A 23,591-nucleotide genomic window follows, 5' to 3' on the forward strand; every position below is an offset into this window, starting at 1 on the left:
TATATATAATAACTGAAGATATCCTTATTTTGAGAGTGTGTGCTCAAAAATGTTTTACTGGTAAAAATGTTTTACTGACTCATAATGATATTCTTCCCTATCTGAAAAATGATTCTACTAATTTTCCCACCTAAAAGGGCAAGTACATCTAGTCCTGCTCATATAGTTTTAGTGCACAGGACTTGGTACTTAGGCAAATATGAAGAAGGAAATATCACACATAAGTCATCAACTTTTGGTCTCAGAAAAGACAGATATCTTTCTATATGCTGTATTTTTTTTTGGATGCAATAACCTGTTAAATCGTGGAATCAGATTATTTCACATCACACCAGCACATATTGGATAAACCGAAATGGGTTAAAATGAAATTTCTGGATGATAGGGTATTGTGCATGTAGAACATGTCAAACTAAAATTCTGATTTTTATGTGCAAATAAGTATTGCCAAACATCTTTGAATCATGCTTTATTGCCATTTAATGAGTGTCTACCATGTAGACAAATTTTTATCCATGTTCTAGTTATTCCTTGCAATAAGAACAATAATAATAAACACCTACATACATCTCTGCAGCAGGCACCATTCTAAGCATGTATAGTCATGCTTAGTCCCTCAGTATCTGGGGAGATTTGAGTCCAGGACACACCCTGCCCCAGCATGGATACCAGACTATACTGGATGTTCAAGTTCCTTATATAAAACGATGTAGTGTTTGCACATCCTCCCATATGCTTTAAATCATCTGTATAAAACCTAATGCAATACAAATGCTATATAATTAGTTGTTATAGTTTATTGTTTAGGGAATAATGACAAGAAAAAGTCTGTACATCATAGCAGGATGCAATTTTTTTTCAAATGTTTTCCGCCTGTGATTGGTTGAGTCCATGGATGCCAAACCCACAGATATGGATGGTGGGCTGTACTAACCCATTCCATTTTCCAGTTAGCTTTCTGAGGTATGATTTGTCATCCCCATCTTAATCTTACACCTGAAAAAAACGAAAGCACAAAAAAATTGAAGTATCACCCTCAATACACCCAAGTTCATCCATGGCAATGCTGGGATCCGACTTCATCCTTTTAGTTACTATGCTTTACTGCTAATGACCTAGCAAGGTGAATATGCTTAGCTCCATTTTATAGATGAGAAAACTGGGGGCCTGTGTGGTAAAACTAGAACTTGAGCTCAACCTAACTGAATTGAAAGTCTCTTCCCTTTCCACCGCAGCCTGATACCTACTTAATGCCAACTTGGTACGGATTGGCTCCTGGGGAGTATGGGGAGGGCAGTACTTCCTCTTGTTGATAAACCTATAGGAGGAATGTCAGCACTGCCGTGAGCTAGATGCTAGAGATGAAATATAAAGACCAACACCATCTTGTTTACTTTGCTTTACCATTAGTTTCCTCTTCAATCTATAGTTTCTTTTTTTAAGCCACATTTCAATTTTGTAAGGGCTTATTTCATTAAATAGAAATTTTAAATTTCAAATAATCAAATATGTTATTTATTTTCTGCCAATGGAAAGACCAAAAGGAATGTTCCCAATTGGTCTGCAGCTGGTCAGTAATAATAATTCGAGGTTCGTAACCTCTCCACTTTGTGACTCTGCCATCTTCAAGGTGAGCCTGCTGAGGCCACCGCACTTTGGCTGCAGAGAAAGAACCTGGAGGATCCTGAGTGGCAGGTGTCCTGGCCAGGATTGGAGTTGCTAATGCTCCATCAGCCAGAACACAGGGGAGTACACTTCAGTGTGAAGAAGGCTGAGAAATGGAAACTAGCTCTGTCCCCAGAAAGAGGATCAGGAAACAGGATTGGTGGACAACTAGCTGGTCTCTGCTACAGTGAATCTTCCCATAATGCAGAAGAAAATGTAATGAATTAACATTCTAATTACAAATATTCTCTAATCCTAAATCAAGCTGCTTTAGAAGACCTCTACAAAGTTGATCATAAATGACGTTCCATTTTGTTACTTTAAAGTTCACAAAACCGGGCTGGGGCTGTGGCTCAGAGGTAGTGCATTTGCCTGGCATTGTGTGAGGCACTGGGTTCAATTCTCAGCACCACATAAAAATAAATAAATAAAATAAAGGTTTATCAACAACTAAAAAAAATTTTAAAATAAATAAAGTTTGCAAAACACCTTTCCTTTTTAATGATTCATAATTCATATTTTAAAGCAATTCAAGCCAATTTCCCACAATTAGATGAAATTGCACAATCACAGAATTTTAGATTTGAAAGAAACCTCATTTTGCAAATAAATTTTTAAAAAAAACTGGAAACAGAGAGAATGGGTGGGTTGGTCAAGGTCACACAGCTACTTACTGATGTTACCCTGAAGAGCTATAGTATTTTTCAGTTATAAGCTTTAACTTCCTTTATGTCCTTTATGACCAAATATAATTTGAACTTTTTATAAAGACTCTTTTTTTCCCCATTCCTTCCCATTAGGGAAATTACTTTTACTCTTTGTAAAAGGAATTGATATCTCAAAGGACAAAATATCCAAAATAAAAAAGAACTTACTGAAGAATCCCTTTCATCCATAACCTGAATCCTAGGAGCATTCTGTTCCCTTTACAACTGAGGAACAATTTGAATCCTGTTCCCTTGTCCCTTGACTTTGTGAGCATCATAAAAGTATCATGATCTACTCCACCCACATTTTTTAGAATAAGTTAATCATATTTCTTAAGGTATTATTTCCTGGGGTTTTTTAGAATAAATCTGATCAAGTGATAATTGTGTGTTTAAAAAAATTAAATTCTAAACATAGGGCTTCTACAAGTATTTGCTGAGCACTTTTACTGTAGGCCAAGTGCTGCAAGTTAGATGCTGGAGATGAAATATAAAGACTAACACCATCTCCGTTCATTACCTGTAGTACAGCAAGCCTCTTACTTTGACCACTCTTCCCACCAGAAAGACTTTTTCCTTTTTAGGAAAGTAGAATACATATTCAGAAAAGTGCTGATGCCTTAAGCACTCGGCATGGTGAAATTCCACATACTGAACCAACTTGGGAAACCAGCACTCAGAATAAGAAATAACAAATTATTGGTGCCAGGATTGTGGCTCAGTGATAGAGTGCTTGCCTAGCATGCGTGACCATATAAAATAAAATAAAGGTATTGTGTCCATCTTCAACTAAAAAATATATTTTAAAAAAAGAAAGAACAAATTATGCTGGGGATGTGGCTCAAGAGGTAGTGCGCTCGCCTGGCATGCACGGGGCGCTGTGTTCAATCCTCAGCACCACATAAAATATAATAAAGCCATTGTGTCCACCGAAAACTGAAAAATAAATATTAAAAAATTATCTCTCTCTTCTCTCTCTTTAAGAAAGAAAAAAAAAAAGAACAAATTATCAACCCCACAGGTGCCTCCCTTGAGTTCCCTTTCAGTGACAAATTCTCTAGCATAATCACCATCCTGATTTCCAATAGCATAGTTTCATTGATGATTTTAAATTTTATATAAATAAAATAATATGTTCTGGTTTCTGGATTCTTTAGTTTCTTGTAAGATACATTCATGTTATTGCATGTGGTGGTTGTTTGGGCATGCCCAATCTCAGTATATAGTGTAAATATTATACGTAGTTTAAATGTGCTACAATTTATTTAACCATTCTTCCATCAATGGGTATTTGTGTACTTTCTAGTTCAGCCTATTATGAATGAGGCTGCTATAACATTCTTGTAAGTGTCTTTTGGAGAATTTGTGTATGTGTATCTGTTTATCGTATACCTAAGAATGCAGTTTCTGGATCATATGGTGCACAGAGGTTAATACATACTGCCAAACGGCTTTCCAAAGTCTTTGTACCAATTTACCTTCCCCCAACTACCTATAAGAGCTTATTTATAAAACACTTTTTTTGCGGGGAGTTGGGGGTACCAGGGATTGAACTCAGAAACACTCAACCTCTCAGACTTATTTTGTATTTTATTTAGAGACAGTATCTCACTGAGTTGCTTAGTGCCTCACTTTTGCAGAGGCTGGCTTTGAACTCATGATCCTCCTGTCTCAGCTTCCCAAGCCACTGGGATTACAGGCATACGCCATCATGCCCTGCTATAAAACATTTTCTAAATTTTTAATATGCATTAATAAGTAAAATAAGTAATATCCTCTTCCAAAAATCAATTAAATAAAGCAAAAGTACAGAAAAGCATGAAGGATCCTGAAATCAACTTCCTCCAGGAAGTACTTGCCAAGCTTGCATGATTGAGGGGATGGGGTTTCATGGCCCTAAGGGACATGGGGGATGGGAGACAAAGTGCTCAAGGTGAAGATGAATTGGAAATAAACCTATTATCCAAGAGAATGGCAAGAAAACTACATTTCTTGAACCTTAGCACTGAGTGGAGGAGGAGAGACATTCCCCCACCCACCCAATTCAGGATAATTCATAACCAACCACTGGCCCTCACAGGGTTTTAGGCCAAGTTCATATTAGCTTAGAAGTCTGGAAAACCTCAAGTCTACAGTCTAGTTTAAAGCAATTCTGAATAAGTAGTTCATTCAAGAAGCCTGGGGGAAATGGGGGAGGGAGATCAAAATCAGGGCTGGGGTTATAGCTCAGTAAAGCACTTACCTGGCACATGTGAAGCACTGAGTTCAGCACCACATAAAAATAAATAAATAAAGTAAAGGTACTGTGTCCATCTACAACTACAATATTTTTTAAAAAATCAAAATCACCCTTCAAACTAGACCTCAAAGAAATCTTCTTGGAATTACCTAAGAAATAAGAACTCATGACCAAGTCATATAGCTCACAAGAAACCAAGACACCACAAGCAAGAGCTAGCAGAAACAATTGCCTGCAACACTGCAATTATCTCACAAAGATAAATAGAATATCACCGGAGTTTCCATAGCAAATAATTTCTATTTCTATCACTTAAGGCCACTGTTATTTTGTAATTTTCTCTTACTTGGAAGGAAAGTAAAGCTTACTACATGATTTTCTATTTCTTTAGCAAAAAATTTTCTAGATGTTTCCCAATTTCAGTTCTTTATGTACCGCCTTCATGGTTTCTTCCCTGTAATTTACTAGGTATTGAGCCCAGGGATTCTCTACCACTGAGCTACATCCTCAGCCCTCTTTATTTTTTATTTTGAGACAGGGACTCACAAATTTGCCTAGACTGCCCTTGAACTTAACAATCCTCCTGCTACCATGCCCAGCTTGATATCATTGTTATTTGCTCAATATTTTATTTAAATGACTAACTTTAAGAAAATTTACCTTCCTACTTTAGCCTAACCCTAAGCAATAATATCCTAGAATCATGACATTGACATACAAATTATGTTTCTAACTCAATTTTAAATAGATATTTAACTATTAACATTGCAAATATTGGTACAAGTACTATGCAAAATAATTTTGAGCACTTCTGGGGTTATAATGAATGGCATCCTACAAAACTAGCGTTCCTACGTGGAATAAGCAAATTTCATTTTAAGGAATGAACCAGGCAAGGCCAAGGTACAGACTAAAGGAGGAAAGATGTCATAGATACCTTTGGGATAGTGGCACATGAAATACCGAAAACCAAACAGCAGGGTAATATAAAAAAAAAATGAACCCTGCCTAATGGATGGGTTCATCTTGGAATTCACCATGTCTACTGTCACAGGTGAAAGAACTCATGGGGACCTTCAGACTCACTGGTTGCGCACTATGTCTGCACTGCCACATAGGTAGCAGAGGACACTCTTGTGCATGACACACTTCTATCCCCAGGGCATTGACTGTAAATGACCATTATGTCTCCCTTAGTCAAGAAAGCATAATCCAGAGCACACAAATAGAAAATTTTTTCCAGTTTAAGATAAAATTTACATTTACAAACTTCTATACTTCATCGTTTGACATGTTTGATTGTTATTATTATACATTTCAAATTACTTCCAATGCATTTCACAACCCAAGACATACTCTTATCCAATCACCCCATTTTACAGATGAGGCAACTGAAGTTCAAGAAGGATGATTCTCCTGATCTTCCCCCTATGTTCTTTGCCACAGAGCCCAATGTCCTCTTTTATCAACCAGAGGCTTAAACATAATGGATTTAGTTTTTAAGGCAGTTGTTACATTTTCTTAGTTAATAATCTCTTCAAATAATGAGTGAATCATACCAGTAATCCAAACATCTATGATAAAAACCTGAATTCTCTGGCATCCACATGTCCCTCTGAGAATAAGAACACCTCCATTTGACTCAAGAAAACTCACCTTGGGAGGACATGTTGGTCGGCTGGCTTTTCGGTCCTGTCTCTAATGCAGCATTGCCATTCTAACACGTGGGGAGATTCCTGTGTGATTTGGTAACCAAGGTTCTTTGACTACATGAAAGAGATCAAAATTAGGAGCTAGCCAGGCTAGCCTGCCATTTAACAACTTCTTGATTTGCACAGTTCCAGAATTTTAAAAGTATTTCTCCATTGTGACTTGGAAAAGTTCACATGGAGTGGAAGGGAAAATAAAGTGCTTCACTTGAGGGAGGAAAAAAAAAAAAAAGGAAACCTACATGGCTCCTTTCCCCTCTCTCTTCCCATTACTGTTTTCTCTCTTGCATTAAGAAGCATAACAGAGACAGAAGCATAACAACTCTGAGTTCCACAACACCAGGGGGCACTATTCCCATGGCATTTTATGAAAAATGACCCCAAGAGCACAATTCCATAGCTTGTAATATGAATGGGGTCTATGGGGTTGTTTACATAGCTCTGAATTATTTGGGAGTGGGAGTAGCCTTTTAAATGAATGCTAGAATGTAGCTACCTTGGGAAAATGGCTCACCACAGCCAAGTCTTTAGATTGAACAAAATTCTTCCTCTATCAAAAGGATGAGTTGGCCCTTCTACAGTAAAGATGCACGATTAATTGCATTTCTTCCACAACTCAACTTACAAGTCTTGAAGTAGTCAGGCTATTCCCCAGCACCAAAAGCCAAAATTCTACTGCCAAAGGCACCCAGCCACATGAGTACTCACACCAGTTTGCATCCTTGCTTAAAACTACCTTTATGATGATCCATGGGAGCCTCTTGCTTCAACCATAAATTATACATTTCTAGGAATGCAGCATTTCTTTTCATTGACTGCCATTTCCAGGAAAGAAGAGGGTTTTTTTCTTTTTCTTTTTTCTCTTTTTTCCCCCTTACTGCACTCAGTGTAAGTCTTTCTGCTGACATTGTCCATAATTAAAAATCAAAGTAATAAAGTGACATTCTCAAATTTGAATATGGGTACAAAAAGCTTAATTGCCAGTTCTTCCTGCCAAACAGCACAGTGGCTCCAACATTAAGTCACAAAGATTTTCAAGAGAGTGATTTGATAGGACTTTAGAAGTGCACACACTTAATTTTGTTAGAACAAGTTTTAGAACCTAAGACAAGCTGTAAATATCAAATTACATTTTTTCTCTTCATTTTTATTTATTGCAAAGTTACTTAACAATTGCTACCAGAATCCAAGTGGATATATAACTGTTCAAAGGTCTAAATTAATAAGAATTAAAAAGTTTCTTGGACTTAAAGTGTTGTTTCTATGTGAATATACAAATCATTATAGTTCCCTGGATGATCAGGACCCAATGTCTGACTTCATATGAGTGAACAAATGGTTACTAAGTAAATTATGTCTCTTATAGAATGAAGTTGGCCCAAGTCAGTTTAGTTCACAATGTCATCCCCATTAACACAAACAAGTGCAAAAAAAAAAAAAAGATAATATTTGACACGTTCAATTTTTTTTTCTTGAACTCCAATATTCCGAAAAACTAGAAGGAATAAACTTCACTCATTATATTAAAAGATTAATCCATAATAAGCTAGATTGTAACTTTTTTCCTAGGATATTGCTAATAGGATATAGTGGGGTCCTGCACATAGTTGATTTCGTCACATATGGTATTAAATTGATTTTAAGAATTGGGACTGTTGTATACACTCGATTAGAACATCCACAACAAAAAGTTCAAAATTTTCATAATATAGAAATCATCTATTTCTCAAGTGCCACGTCTTTTTACTAACATTTTTTTTTAATGTGGAAAAGACTTAGGTGTGCTCCAATTGTGCTTAACTGCAATGCTGGGCAAATTATTGTGTTGCATCTTGTGATATAGCAGTTAGAATTGTTTTTATTTCAAGCACGGAATCTGTATTAAAAATAACACAGTTTCATGTCCTTCCTTCTGTATTTTCTCCTAGCACAAGGGAAAAAACACATTCCCTAATATATTTTCTGGGTGCACTCTCTTTGTAATATTTCCTTTGCAAAGGTCCTGTTCATATTTGTATCTTATTACTTTTCTTATACTGGATTTATTGATAGTTTCTAACAAAAATATGATTTCAGTATATTTACTGAACAAAATTCAATATAACAGACCCCAATTCAATTTTTTTCATCAAAATGGAGAACAATAAAGAAGCTAAAGTCCTCAGTTCAGACACAAGGCATCAAAAAAACTTATATTGTTTAAAGAAATAACTCAATAAGGAGGAAGTGATAGATATTACTTAAAGAACAACATTAGCTTTGTTTATTTATCTATGTTTCTAATAATCCTGCCTCTAACTTAGTCAGCGACAAACATTTTTGGTGTTCCTTGGTTATTGAATCTCACATAAATTTGGTCATTTTCTAAAAATAGCAGAAAAAAATTGCAATTATGCATTGCAAGATACCCACGGTTCATATTTACTGTTAATCATCATTGCATGCATTTAAATTTAATTTAAAAGAATTTTTAAAACCTTATTGAGTATGTTTCCCAGATTATTTTGCTATTGTGCCAGTATTTTTCGTAAGTTAATCACGTTTACATTTTTGCATGTATATGAAGAGTTTGTATTCTGAATTTCTAATGTCCTGCTTTTGAAGACCGATTACAGAGGGCTTTCTTCATTGACCATTAGGTAAAGGGTTGAAAAATAACTTGGGTTTACAATAGATTTTTAGTTTAATGGATGGGCGTATTTATTATTTACCTGTTTTCAGTCTCTTGTGTATCACCTAGTGATGATTATAGCTGTTTTAAAGATGATCCTTATTTATGGTCTATTGCATCATCCTGAGATTTAGTAATGATTTTAGATTTCCCACCTAAATTACAGGGCACTTTCCACTGAAAATGGTAAACAATATTACAAACTAAAAAAAAGAAGTAATCTGATTTCTGGGAAGAGGGAGCCCAGTGAAAGATGTGTGCTTTTATAAGGATGGACAATGGAAAGCAAAATAATAACTCCTAACTTTGATTGTTCAAATATATTCTGCAATACAGAGAGCTGCATGCAGGCTGGAGCAGGCATGGGGCAGGAAGGTTAAGTAGAGAAGAAGGCACAATACTTCAGATTGGCAGTAGACTGCAGCAAGAATAATCTAATCAAAACGAAATTAAATTATCTCGTCCCAGGGCAGGCTCCTGGGACTGCTGCATTGAATGCTAGCAGAGCTCCTCCTAGACGTTTTTCCCCAGTCAAACTCACATGATGAATGCAGATGAAATTTGAAATATGAAAATCTGAAATAATTTATGGAAGTTGTCAGAAATTTGGCCTGCTTGTGGTGTAATTTCCTCTGAGACGAGGCAGGCCGGCTCACTGCTGCAAGACTTGGAGTGGCTGCTGGCCTTCCAGTGGATGGATCAACCCCTTTAAAATGCTCTTCCAGACAAATTACAGCTCATTACACACAGCCTTGCACCATGCCATTATGTCAGAGGAAATCTTTTTTCATTTGCACAAATTTGCTTGGAATTCTCATATTTATTTGAGCATCCATTATCGAATCTGAACATTGAATTATCCACAATTATTTTCTGGGTACGCGGATGTTTGTGTATATGGAATAGATGGTGACTGCGGGGCTATAAAAATATTACAGTGTGGCTGAAAACCCCACGTACTTTGCAGCTATGTTACAAAGAGCATTGTTTAACTGCTGGAAGAGAATTGACTTTTGCAAGGATATTTACAAGATTCATTTTCTTTTGGAACATACTCCGAAGGAAACTAAACTCTGCTTTCTGTGATTTTCTCTGCTTTGTGGTGGTATAAGAATTACAAATAATCTGTTACACCTGAGTTCAGATCCTCTTCCCCTCCCCATGCAATTTGGTTTTTGATCATCATTTTCATATTAATTGTATGCTGGTGTATATTCTCAAACAAAGCAAGTGTGCTGATTGCTGCAAAGAGCATCACTCTCCTGAAAATCACTCCTTTCTTTCTCATTTTTCCTCATAAGGTTGTCATGGCAAAAGTGGACTCTTTATTGCTCGGAAACACTGCAATAAAATCACAAAATGAAATAATTGTCTGAAAAAATTCACAATGCTATTTACCCGCTAGCTTTATACAAATCCTAATTACAAGAATGTTTATATTGTGGCTTTTAAATGTTTGCTATTGTTTCACATAATAAATCTCTGCTTCATGTGACAGTGGTAAATCGAGTGCAGTCCTTTTCAATATTATTTTATCCAGTCATTCAGGCTTGTATCTAAATGCTCATCAACCTTTCCAGTGACTAAATAATTAAATGCCCTCTATTGACTTGTTGACATGTCACAACTTATGGCAGGTGTAAACTCAAAAGAAAAATGTAATCATTTTCCAAAGCCAACTTTATTTTTCTTCTAAAAGCTTTTATACATAGATTTTTTTAAAAAAACTGAAAAAAATTCTAAAGGAAGCATATCTTTAATATCTCAGTATGATTTTATAAATCAGATTCTGCTACAAGGAAACAAATTTTTGCAAATAAAATTTGTTTTGGTCAAAGAATCAGTGACACTTAAGAAATCAAGGTGAGACAATTGGCTTTTAATACAACCTATTATTTTTCTAGCCATAATACATTAACATTAGCATATTATATTTTTTAAGTAAAAAAGAAAATTTATTCTATATAAGTAGTGAGTATTAAAATTTAAGAAAATAAATTTGGCTTTGAAAGCACTGGGAAAGCTGGGTTCTTGGATAAAACCAAAGCAAGTGCCTTCCAAACTTCAGCCTTCCAGAGCCTCACTCCTCTAAGATCCACTGCAGGGTTGGAACATGTTGAGGCCTCCCCAGCTTCTCCCTACTGCAGGAAACTTTGTAATAGCACTCAAATAAATAAAGAAACTGGGTTGGAGATTATTGGTTTCATTGTGCTATTGTATATGTGTATTATATAGTCACTCCATAGTTTGACACAATCAGTTGAATGTGGGACAAGACAAATGTTGTATATGACAGTGGGGTAGTATTGAAAGATGACCCCATATCTACAGGGCTAAGAGTTATGGCTGCATTGATAGCTGCTACTAACATTTTGAAGCGTGGCTGTTAAATTTTGCCTGCTGGCTTCCGGCTGGAGGCCGGCCTGCCTGGGCAACGGAGCAATTGAAAGGAACTGCAGGCAGCTTTTTTTTTTTTTTTTTTTTTTTTCAGTATACATCAAGGAACTTTGTTCTTCCATTATTATAACTGACCACTGACAGGAGGGGCTTCTGAAGAAAGCAAAGCAAACAAGGCACATTGAACACTTCCCAGCCTATCTTTGTTGTGCATTTTATTCACTTCCAGTGGGCACTTTTTTCCTTAAATAACTTTAATTTTTTTCAGACACATTCCTAAACCCAAACATGTAGTGAAAAATCACAGCAAAAAAAACTGGAAATATAAAAAGAAACATTTTTTTCATGATAGGGTAGGACCTATGCAGAACATAGTTTATGGAGAAAATGAGGTAAACACTATTTCTTATACAGACCTGTGGGAAAAGTATATAATAAAAAGAACCTTACAAATACCTATCTAGAAGACTTGAAAGTTAGACTGTGAGTGGCATTTATTTTCCAAAACAACAAAACGATAGATGATCTTAAAAATAAAAGCCACATAATATATGTGCAAAGGGAAATAAATTATATGCATATGAAGCTTCCAAGTTTAAATAAAGCATATATTTAAACTATGCATAGCTAAGATCTTCATAAAACATTACTAATGACTAACCTCTTATAAATTAGTTTGAGAGTGCATTTTAAAAGCTGGCAAGAAATCTTGTTATTTATAATATGGATAAATATATTTGACTCTAAGAACCAAACTTTTATATCTTATTTAACATAGGGACTTCAAAGCTTCATCAAGAAGTCTAAAGAATTTGTACATGAGTTAAGGCCTCAGGTTGAAATTTCTTTGTTTAGAATTATTTTTACCAGAGAAGATAGAAGAAATAAAACTAAAAAGAGAGAGAGAAAAAGAGAGAGAGAGAATGCAGCTACCTACAGCCTCATTTAAATATACAAACAAAACCCACCTGCATCTCTATCAAACAAATGTACTAAAACTATAGCCATGTAAATATCAAACATCAATACTTCCTGCTTATGAAACTCTATAGTCATATAAATAGTTATGTAAATCCCAACGTTTATGAAATTCCATCCTGCACTTGAACAAATGCAATTTTTCAGTCTCTGTAGCTAGTTATTTTGTCATTTCTTTCCAGATTTCCCTAGAGATTCAGTGAGGACTAAGCACATAAAAAGTTTCATCATTTTTATTCCACAACCCGCTAGTTTCCAGAGGAACCGCATCATTTTTTACGAGTGCTTTTAAGCAAATAAAACATTTTTGGAAAAAATATGTGTAAAGAAATAGCAATGCAAATAGGTATATAAGCTTAGTAATGATGCTTGAATAAGCTAATAAAATAATATTATTTATCATGAAAGGAAAATTAGGTAAAAATTCAACCCCTAAAATTTTTAAATGTAATTTTAAGCTCATTCTTTTGACCTTCCTTAAAACAAAGTAAATGAGGAGATAATAATCAACCCTTTTCTTTTTTAATGAAAAAAGCAAAAATTGCGTTAAATGGGGAGAGGAAAAGGAATAGAGACATATTTTATAACATCTAGCAGAATTAAAAAAAAAATCTCATTTCCAGGAAATTTTTCTCATATTTAACATCTTTATTATGATTACAACAAAACATTTTCTAAGTATAAATGGTCATATATACTTAAGTTAATTATGGAATATTTTCTTATATTTGCTCCCCTTTAAAAAAATCATTTCACTTTTTAATGTTTAAAGTACAAAAGTGCTGATTCACTCATCTGCATTGACCTATTTTATAATTTTTCTTAAAATTCAGTTAAATAGTAGGAATGTGAAAATGTAAAAAAGACATTAAGAATATTTCCTATATAGCAGCTAATTACAGTCCACCTTGTAGGAGCATCTATTTCCAACATGTATTAAAAAATAATTGCATAAAAAATTAACTGTGTTTCATCTTAAGTAATTTCTGTAAGTATATTCCCTGCAGGGTTCCCATTAAAGCTGTGGAAGTTCCTTACCCATGAAAGCTCCTGGGACCCTGAATCAAAAATTTAGGCCAACTTGGGGAAACTCAATTTGCTCTATTCTTAGCATAACAACACCAGATACTTCTACTTGATATGAGGGACCCAGATATACATTCAGGCTTTTAATTTCAAAAAGTTTGCATTTTTAATTTGTTCATAAACAACAAGAAAGGGAGAAAAAATCAGGTATTTAGTCAACTGAATCAATGTAATTGAATAAATTAGGCAGTTTGAGCTTGAAATATCTCTTTTCTCTTAAAAAATAGGCACATAGAGATATATACTTTGCAAAGTCTTATCATTGTAAAAATACTTTTGGGGAAAAAATACTTTTTTACATTGTAAAAATACTTGTCAGCCAACTTGTATGGATAATCATTTCAGTTCTAAACCCAATTTGACAAATGATGTTACCACAAAGATTTTATGTGGATGATACAAACTACAACTAAATGTTGGTCTGTAAAGACGATGAATGAATAATTGTGTTCAAGATTAAATTTTTCAGGACTGGTCTCATTTTCTTCCCCTAAAGATTTCCATGAACAGATGATATTTAGGAGCTCAAGGAAAGAATTCACTTTAATACAATGCACTGAGGAATATTTTCAAGGGACTAGTTGCAGATCCACATGAATTATTAAGAAAGGTGACCACAAAATATTCTTTTCTAAAGAATTATAACATGATATATTAAAAATATTTTTTAAATATATATTGTTTTACAATCATAGAAAAGGTTAATTTTTGGTTAATTTTATAATACTTTTCTTCATCAAAAGGTCTTAAGCAATAATTTTCCATCTTTCTCTCTTAAATGACCAATTCATTTATTTCAGTTCTGTTTGCTTATAATGCAGTGCACAGTCATTCAATAGAAAGGACACTGCTCTGCAGAAGCTTGCCTTGTAAACTGAAACACAGGGACAAAAGGAGTAGAAGTGATCTGTAGCTGATGGGCATAAACAGTGAAAACAGAATAAATTACTATATTATGCAAATGTTATTGATACGGTAGAAGACTAATGTCCAGGCATTTTTAAAAATTTTTTTAGTTGTACATGACACAATGCCTTTATTTTACTTATTTTTATATGTGGTCCTGAGGATCAAACCCAATGCCTCACACATGCAAAGCAAGAACTCTACCACTGAGCTACAACCCCAGCCCTTCCAGGCATGTTTTTAAAAAACAGAAGTAGTGGTTTTTCCTGACCACCTCATCTACACGTCTCTCACATCTGCATGGTCATTATCAACAATCTTGAAATAGAATATACAAAATATAGTTATGGTCATGAAAGAGAAGGTGAAAATAAGCTCTAGGCAGTGACCAAACTCATAGGTTGAAGTTGTTCATGAACAGCTGTGTCAGAATTATGCGACTACTGAACCCAAAATTTCTATTACCTAGATGGAGCATTCTTTAACTTTTCCATACCTCCAAGTCCTTATGAATTGATACTGGGTTGTGCAAAAGAGAGGCTGTGTTTGTTCACCAATCCCTGAGGCCTAAGGGGAGAAAAGGCAACACTACTTCCAACTCTCACTATTTCTTAGCAGACCAAGTAGCTTAACTGCCAGGTGCCATTGGCTATAAGTTTTTGGATTTTGGTTTTTGTTTGTTTGTTTTTGGAGCTGAGGATTGAATCTAGGTCTTCAAGCATGCAAAGCATACACTTTACCACTGAGCTATACCTCCAAATGCTATGTTTATGTTCTTTTCATAACTATTGTTTTTTCTAGTCATTGCACACTCTAATTCCTAATAACCTCTGACCAAATAACTACTGTCTTCTTTATTTCTTCTGAGAATGATAGTACACTATCTTTTAGAAAAATAATATACTGCATATAGAAATTTTTCCTTTGTTTTGTTTTTACCCTAAGACAATGACTTTTGTTATATTTTAGTTGTTTATAACAGAGAAAAGATCTTTTTTTTTTATTAAAAGCCTTGAGTAGGTTCAGGATTCCTCCCCTCTTCAAACAACTGGAAACTATTGTTATAATAATTGTCTTCCAATACCTATGAAGGGGGCCCACAGGTGCACTAACACTGAGGGAGGCCTGCCAAGCCATGGACCAGTCACTTTTGCAGTCCTGGGCCTTTGCTACCACTCTCTGTGCCTGTGAAAGGGACATACTAGCAGCTAAGGCTGATCTAGCCCTTGCTCAGCCAGAAAGGAGGGAAGGAGATAGCTGTGTGTGTGTGTGTGTGTGTGTGTGTGTGTGTGTGTGTGTGTGTGTGTGTGTTGTGTGTAAGACAGAATGGTGGTTCGCCTTTCACCCTCCCCACTTCCGTTGAAGCCCTCCCCTGCTCTCTGTGGCTGGTGGTTTAGTGCATGAACTGATTAGGTAACAACAGAGCACCTTCCCTCCCTGTTTCCTCTCAATGCATTTGAGCCACTGCTTTTGAAGGAGCCCAGCCCTGCCACTATCCTGCCTTTATCACCGGCTGTATGGGGCTTTATCTGGAAAAGCCTGGGCTTTGCCCCTGGCTTCATCAATCATTTGGACCAGTTCACATCTCCTTCACGGTGTTCCGCCTCATTAAACCCATCAAGGGCGTTGCAGAGAGGGGACAGGGCTGGGAATGCCTAAGCACTCCTTCCCACTGCTGCACATGGCAGGCACAGAAAAGCCATGCAAACCTGGAGGAAAGGATGCCGAGGGTGACTACATGGCCACTAGATATACAGGCTGTACTCCTTTTGCAGGCCAAGAGTCCGTTCCAGAAGATTTCTTAAGAGTTGCACTTGGAAAATAAAGGGATTATCCCAGGCTGACAAGTAGAGCTCCTCAGTCTTACTAGTGAAATTGGAGACCACAGCTTCATAGAAAGTGAACCATTTCAAAGTTAATAGATGCAAATACTGGTTGGAAAGGAAGGAAAGAAATAAAATAAATCTGGGGGACCTGAAGGCAGGAAACAATCCTGACACTGAATTTGGAGGCTTCTGAGGCCAATTCAGTACTATCCAAGTGACTTACACAAAACCCTATTCTCTATTTGGTCAAAGAGGCTCCTACAATTTCCCAAACTGCTCTTGTACTCAGGTTTCTGTTTTTAGATTTTCAGGATGATTATTTTATTTTTATTTATAAACACATTCAGCAGCCTTTCTCACAAATTGCCTCTCGGTGGCCTTTGGAGGTAGCTAGGGAAGGGACCATATTTTTATTTTAAAGGTGAAAAAGCCAAAGCTAAGAGGGATTGAATTTAACTATGATTATATGGGCAGTAATTGGTGAGCTGTTCCCCACCCCCTCTCTTACCTAACTGTTGACATGGTCAAGAGAGGTACAGGAAAACCCTACCATTTGTGCTATTTTTTTTTTTGTATCAATGTTTATGGTATCAGATATCTAGATAGAAATGTGTTCCCCTGAGGGACTTCCCCAGCCTATTGGAAGAAAAGGAAGCAGCAAACTCAACACAGAGACCTGTTAATGCTCTGGTGAAATCAGTCTCAAATGGGCTGCAGAGGACATGCATTGCACTTACAGGACCAGCAGGAGTGGGTCGAGGGTAAGGGAGAGAAACTAGGAAGAAAGGGAGCAAAAAGCCACCACCTTAGAACAGCTTCCTCACATCCAGCTTCTATTTCAAAGAAAAGCCAAATTTCATTTCCTATAGCACCACCTAGGACCCAGGGTAGTAGCCCCAGACCTCCACTTGCACCCAAATGATTATTTTTTTATGATCCAGGCACCAGCACGACAGTGGAATCCTAAAGCCTGTGCTGTGATTTTAAACCCCATTCCTTACCTCTTACCCCTTCCCATTCCCTCCCATCAGCAGGCAACCACCTGGCACCAGACAACAGCGCCATCTCCCATACCCGCTGTCCCTGGGCGGCCTCTGCGGGGAATCCTGGGGTATGGACTTTGGAAACCCTAAACCACTGCAGTGGTGTGTGAATCCTGTCTGACCAGAGGCTCTCACTCTCATCCCACGCACCCAGGGGCTTTTGCACCACCTACCCAATTTGTATCCTCAACAAACGCTCACTGCGTTGATCCCTGAACACTGCGGTTACGAATAATCATAAAATACTGGGCGATTACAAAAAGAGAAGGTGCTAAATGTCGGAAGCCAGGACAAGATTTTTTTAAAAGACAACGCACCAAATACAAAGTCTGTAACTTTAACTTTTTTAATAACGATTTTTTTTCCCTGAGCTGGAAGCTCGCACCGAATCCTGGAGGAATTGCTAAATCAGATTAAGGTTATATTTTGCAACAGACTGGATGGGAGCAATAAAGGAGAGCGCGCGGAAATGGGACTTCACCCATCAATTAGATCTCTATTAGCAGCCAATGCAGGCTTCACCACAGGAAATGTCACGTCCCTGCCCAAGCCGACCCTTTTTCGTTCCCCACCCCTAGCTCTCACCTCCCTTCTCCCCTGGAGTTAAACAACTCTTCTGGGGGAGCCAAACAAATCCCTTTGTTTTGTTTTTCTTCTGGCCTTGTTTGGAAACCCACGCCACCTGCCTTCCCCACCCCGAGGACACTGTGCTAACCGGGGGACGCTTTCCGCCGGTCCCGCTGCACAGGTTGCCGCGCAACACCTGCGCTGTCTGCAGATCGCTCAGGACCGCGGTGTGGGGGCTGGTTGTGCTGGGCCTTATTAATATTAAAAGCTTTATGATGGTCCTGAGCAGTCTGTAATGAAAGGTGATTAACAAGACAATGGACAGGACTCTGAATGGTGGGGCAACTCGTCAGCTGTAATGGATCAGACCCGCCTCAGGGCCCCAGCGTGCGAATGCTGCCCGGGGATCCGAAGAAGTCCAAGCGCCTCCAGAGATGTCGCCTTACTGGGAGTCAAATGGCAGAAATGTCGCTCCCTGCAGGCTGGGAGGAGACCCGCGAGCCGGGGCCACTCTGACCTGGGCTTCATTTCTGATGCGCTTCCCAGAGTTCACTTTCTCATTGGAGTTTGTGCTCTCCTTATCCGGGGATCAGAGCCCTGCTCCCAGATTCTAAGCCTAAAGGTGTTCATCCCCCTTGGGCCCCAAAGCTCCAGATGCTGGAATCTGAGCTCTGATGGGAAAACGCCCTAATGCTGGCATCTCTATTGGCACATCAACAAGAAAATGGGGCACGACAGCCGAATTCACTCCTTCTAGCCTCCAACAAATTCACTCGGTCCTTGACACCCCACCCCCACCCCCCGCTCCTCTAATCCCTACAAAACAAAAATGTCCTCGGGCCCTAGAAAGTCTCATTTATCATTCTCGTGGGGGACCCGCATGACAACGCTGCTTGTCCCATCACGGCTGTGAATCGGTTGTTAATCGGGAACCCCCACTTCTGCTCTCTTGTCCTTCCTGCGCCCCTGCCGCTCCACACCCCTGCCCATAAGGAGACAAGGTGCAACATCCCGGGAATGAGCAAGCAGAAGTGGCCCAACGGATAAAGGAGGCACTGTTGTGGTAGCCGCTGCCGCTGCCCCATTCAGGGACCGAATTCAAATGGATATTTCCTCCCTCGCCCAGCTGAACGAGGCTCAATGCCTCAAAGGTGCAGAGCTGCCTCCGTGGACATGCTCTGTGGCTGATATTATAATTTTCATAATGCGCTTTTATGTCGCTCCAGACTCCTCTGGTGAGGAGCCCGCAGAGCTGCTGAAAGGGGCTTTGAGAGGCCCGAGCGCGCGGCTGCTGCGAGCTGCGCGCCCCCCGCCGGCCTGAGTGGCACCGCGTGCCCCGGCTGGGGCGCGGCTCCTGCGCAGCAAGCGCGCAGGCGGTGGCGGCGGCGGCGGCGGGTGTGCCCGCGCTGCTCATTAGCATGCACTCCGAGTGCTCCCGGTAGGCTCTCACCCCCTTGCAGGCTTCCCCGAGCCCCTCGAGGTCTCTTTTATGCGCCTGGGTGCGGGGTCCCTGGCCTTGCCCCTGCTAGGATCCGTTCAGTTCCAGCGAACCTTTGGGTAGACAGGCCTTAGGGAAGGTCAAGGTGTTAAGATGTGAACGGAATCCCGGCAGCAGCCAGGAACTAAACAAGCTTCTGACCTGGGTGGAGGCCATTTTCCCAAGGGTCCAGAAGCGAAGGGACACGTGGTGTGAGCGCTTCACAGAGAAGCCCGAGATTGAAAGGAAGCCTCTTCATTGGGGTATTCTGTTCTAAACGCTTAACTGGTATTAACTGTTTTTAATCCTTTAATCCTGCTAGCTTTCTAATGAGGAAACAGAACAGCAAAGAGGTTAGGGACAGTGATTTGAGCAGAGTCACACAACTGGCAAGTAGGAGGACCCAGCTTTAAGCCGGTTGTTAAGGCCTCTTTCCTGATAACTTTGAGTCTGACCGTAGCCATCATTCCACCAGCAAATCCATTGGTCAGATCCATATCGAGCAATACAGATCAATCACGGGTTGATCAAAACTCATGATCTTCATCTGTAGTTAAGTCATTAGGGGTCCTTGATATTGAGTAATAGCTCAGATCACCTGCTGTTTTCTTCTTCATTTCCAACCTCTCAGTAAGAATTTGCATAAAACACTTAGGCCTCTGAGAGTCTAAATCAGACAAACACTTTACCCTAGTCATCAATAAATATATTAAAATTAATAAATATACATTGCAGTGAAACTTTTTTAAAAAAGAAGAAAACCTACATTCAAAAATAACTTCCCAAATATACTCATTTTATTGGCCCTGGATGGAGAATTTTTAAAATATAACTTAACCTTGATATGTATTACACTAGGCCTCTTTATAGTAGACTCATGGCTACTGTTCTTCTATGAGTCCCTCCACCAAACTTGGGAACTGTTCATAAGAAATACAGGTGAAAGTGGTAAGACTGTAGTTATTTCTATCCCCAAGGCTGAAGTTATAAAAAAGGTCTCCAAACTGTTCTCTTAAGTATGAAGTCTATTAAGGTTGCCAAATACCAACTTTATTCTTCTTTAAGAGATTCAGCATACATATTGATAATAAGTAGAGAGCAATCAGTATACATCCCTCTAATTCATATTTGTTCAAAAAGCATACATACCAAATAAATAAATATATAAATGCCATATCCCTATGAGACCTGGCTTTAAGTGGGAGTAAAATAGACAATACATTCACAACTAGATGTGCCTGCTGTAAGAAGTCTGTCCTGGGAACAAATGCCCCACAAACCCTATAGGTCATATCATAGCACTAGTCTATCACATTTATCCTTGAGATGTTTAGAGGTTTATGAGGGTGTTGGCAATGCCTGCCTTGCACTGGGTAACAGAAATTAAACTCACATGTTCAACTTCACTAATACCACAAGGTCAGTAAAAAATCAGTGTCAGAATGGATTTTTATTTTCCATGAAAAGGCTTAATCTAAACTTGAAAACTTCTTGGACCTAGAAACTAAGCAATAGATCAAAAAACACAACCCACAGATTCCATTCCCAGAGTTATTATATTTGATTTTCCTCTTTAAAACAGCCCCATTGTACTTGTTTATGAATTTACTGGTATAGCCCCACATATCTAAATAGAATAATCCCAAATTACAGCTACAACCTGTTCTTCTTCCTGGTTTGTTGCAATGCAATGAAAGATAACGACATCTGAAATTGGGAAACAGCAGCTGCTCATACATTTCTTCATTAAATAAACATTGGGATACCTGCTGATTGAAGCCATTTTGGGGTTTGGATGGGAATGGTTCTTTAAAACCCTACCCATATGTTAGCCTCTATTAAATTTAACAACTTTGCTCTGGCTGCCTCTAAACCAAAGGTTATTAAATTCTTATTAAAACTTGAAAATGATCTAAAGTAAAATGGTATTGCATACTTGGAAAGAAGTGATGCCATTTTTTAGTAAGCAATTTTAAAAATTATATAGATGGTAGACTGGGACCAGAAAGTCAAATCACTCAGAAAATTCATGATTCCCACCTAGATGGCTTTTGTTTAAATTACCCAGCTAAATGAGAACAGGAGATATGTTTCGTTTAAATTATTTACTTTGTATTGCCTTTTAAAACCCTAAAAAAATTCTTAGTAAACCACATCATTTTCAGAAATGGTTAAGATTTGACAATAACTACCAAGATAATCACCCTCATAGAAGAGATAATGATAGTAAGTTAATGAATATCATAATTGAAAATAAGAAAAATGTTATCACTGTTTATTGTACATGTTAACATAAGCTTTAAAAAGATTTTTGAAAACCATAATTGATCATTGTAAAATTATAGATTTATGTCTAATGGTAGATTTTAAATATTATGGCATTAGGACATGAAGTGAATTCTATATGGGTTAGTTAGGATGTGTGTGGTAGTTACCTAGAGAAGTATAAGGTTAGAATGAATTATAGAGGACCATGGTTGTAGCTCAGTGGTAGAGCACGTGCTTAGCATGCTCAAGGCCCTAGGTTCCATCCCCAGCATAAAAAATAATAATGATGAAATTTCCTTGAGAATGAAATATATAATAAATTCAATAAGCCCAGAACTTATCTTTAGGCAGATTAGACATCTGGAGCTCTTCAACTCTCCCCTCAGATTTGTTGTTCATGTTGTTTTTCCTCTTTGCATACAGGTTCACAGCCCCTACCACTTCCCAAATTTAGAGCATTTCATTTCCTTTATTTTATAGTGGAGTAGGGGAGGGTGGGGAATGGGAATATTATGGAAACTATACAGAGAATTCTCAAGAACAAAAATCTTCCAAAAGAGAACTACTATAACCTGAGTCCAGGAATGGGCTGTTGGCATTGACTTAATTGACCTTATGCTTCCTTTGGCCTGTGGTGCAGGCATTAGCCTATTAAAGGTATGTGGTCAGGAAGAACTGCATATAAAAGCCCCTTGTTTCTTTTCTATATTTTCCTTTTCTTTTCTTTTTCTCTTTATGCTTTCCCTTCTTCTTTTCTTTCTACCCCCTCCCCCCTGCCCTCACCCCTCAAGGAGTGATAGGAAAGAGAATTGGAGAAACATGTTCCTAATTTACTAAAGGGTAGAAGAAAGAAAAAAGCTACAGTTGCGTTTGAAGTGTTGCCATGAGTATGTCATAACCATCACTTTATCTACTCAGGCTGAATTTTCTCACCAAAAAACATGGGAAATCAAACTAATTTAGATATTCTCTCTCTGGTCTGCATTTCGAAAGCTTAGAAACACCAATGCCTGACAAAGCCAGATTACCTCATATCTGGTCACAGACTCAATACCTGTTTCCAGAACATCACCTCAACTCATTTGCAGAACACAGTGTAGTATGTACATCACTGCTTCACTTTTTTCTCTTAAACAGGGCCTCTGCTCTCACATGACAGTGATCAAATTACTTTCACTGTAGGTGCAGAACTTGTTAAAATCCCAAAATTTGAAATTTTGTAAGTGACGATTGGATGTGTAGTCAGAATTCTGAGAGAAATTATATAAAACATACTTCAATGGTGAATAAAATTCTACCATTCTATTTGTTTATTTAACGATTTCAGATATGCTTACATGATTTATTCTAATTAGAAGAGACTATCAAAATTTCAACTCTAAGCTTTTCTACTTTCCTCTCTTTCTCCTCTTACTACTAAATGGATTTCATGTATAAAATAAATCTTAGGAATAAAAGAAAGTGATAACAAGAGGAAAAATATTTAAATGTGGTTTTTAGATATATAATTATGATAATTATGTTTCCCCTTCATAAATTTTCTTTTTGTGATGGTTTTCTGAAATTTAGAAAATACTTTAAAAATATCACTTAGTAGATTTGTTTTTGTCACATAAAATGCAAAATAGATATGTGTTATTTATGTGTTTTTGTCACATAAAATGCAAAATAGATATAATGTTATTGAAAGTGAGATAAGGATTGTTCATATAACTATAAATTAAATGTTAAATTTAATATATTTAAATGTTAAATATATTAAGTTAAAATGTTTAGTACTTGAAACCAAGACTTATTAAAGACAAATGAGGGAGGTAAAGATCTTTTCTACATCTCCAATTGTCACTTTAAGTCTTACATGGTGAGTGTTCTGTCCAAAAATTGCAAATTATTTTAACTAATGAAGAGCACTTAAGTAACACTTAAGTAGCCATAGCTATGTGCTTCATTCAAAACTAATAAAGCCAGTAAGTTAATAACATTAATTAACTTCCAATGAACAAAACTCTTTTCTATTGATGCTGGGTAACATACATCTGGTATTTAGCAAGT

The 23,591-nt window shown here is 37.5% G+C and overlaps 1 long non-coding RNA gene across 1 annotated transcript in view; it reads right to left on the minus strand.

The window, feature by feature from the left end:
* Nucleotides 1-782: 782 nt before the first annotated feature.
* LOC120892282 (uncharacterized) overlaps nt 783-23,591 on the minus strand; it is a 32,731-nt gene continuing 9,922 nt past the window's right edge. The window contains exons 3-4 of the long non-coding RNA XR_005736882.2: nt 3,234-3,308; nt 783-996 (exon numbers count right to left, since the gene is read on the minus strand). This is a non-coding gene — a long non-coding RNA (uncharacterized LOC120892282). The remainder of the gene's footprint in view (nt 997-3,233; nt 3,309-23,591) is intronic.

The sequence above is a fragment of the Ictidomys tridecemlineatus genome, chromosome 9, assembly GCF_052094955.1.
Source record: "Ictidomys tridecemlineatus isolate mIctTri1 chromosome 9, mIctTri1.hap1, whole genome shotgun sequence".
Taxonomy (NCBI): domain Eukaryota; kingdom Metazoa; phylum Chordata; class Mammalia; order Rodentia; family Sciuridae; genus Ictidomys; species Ictidomys tridecemlineatus.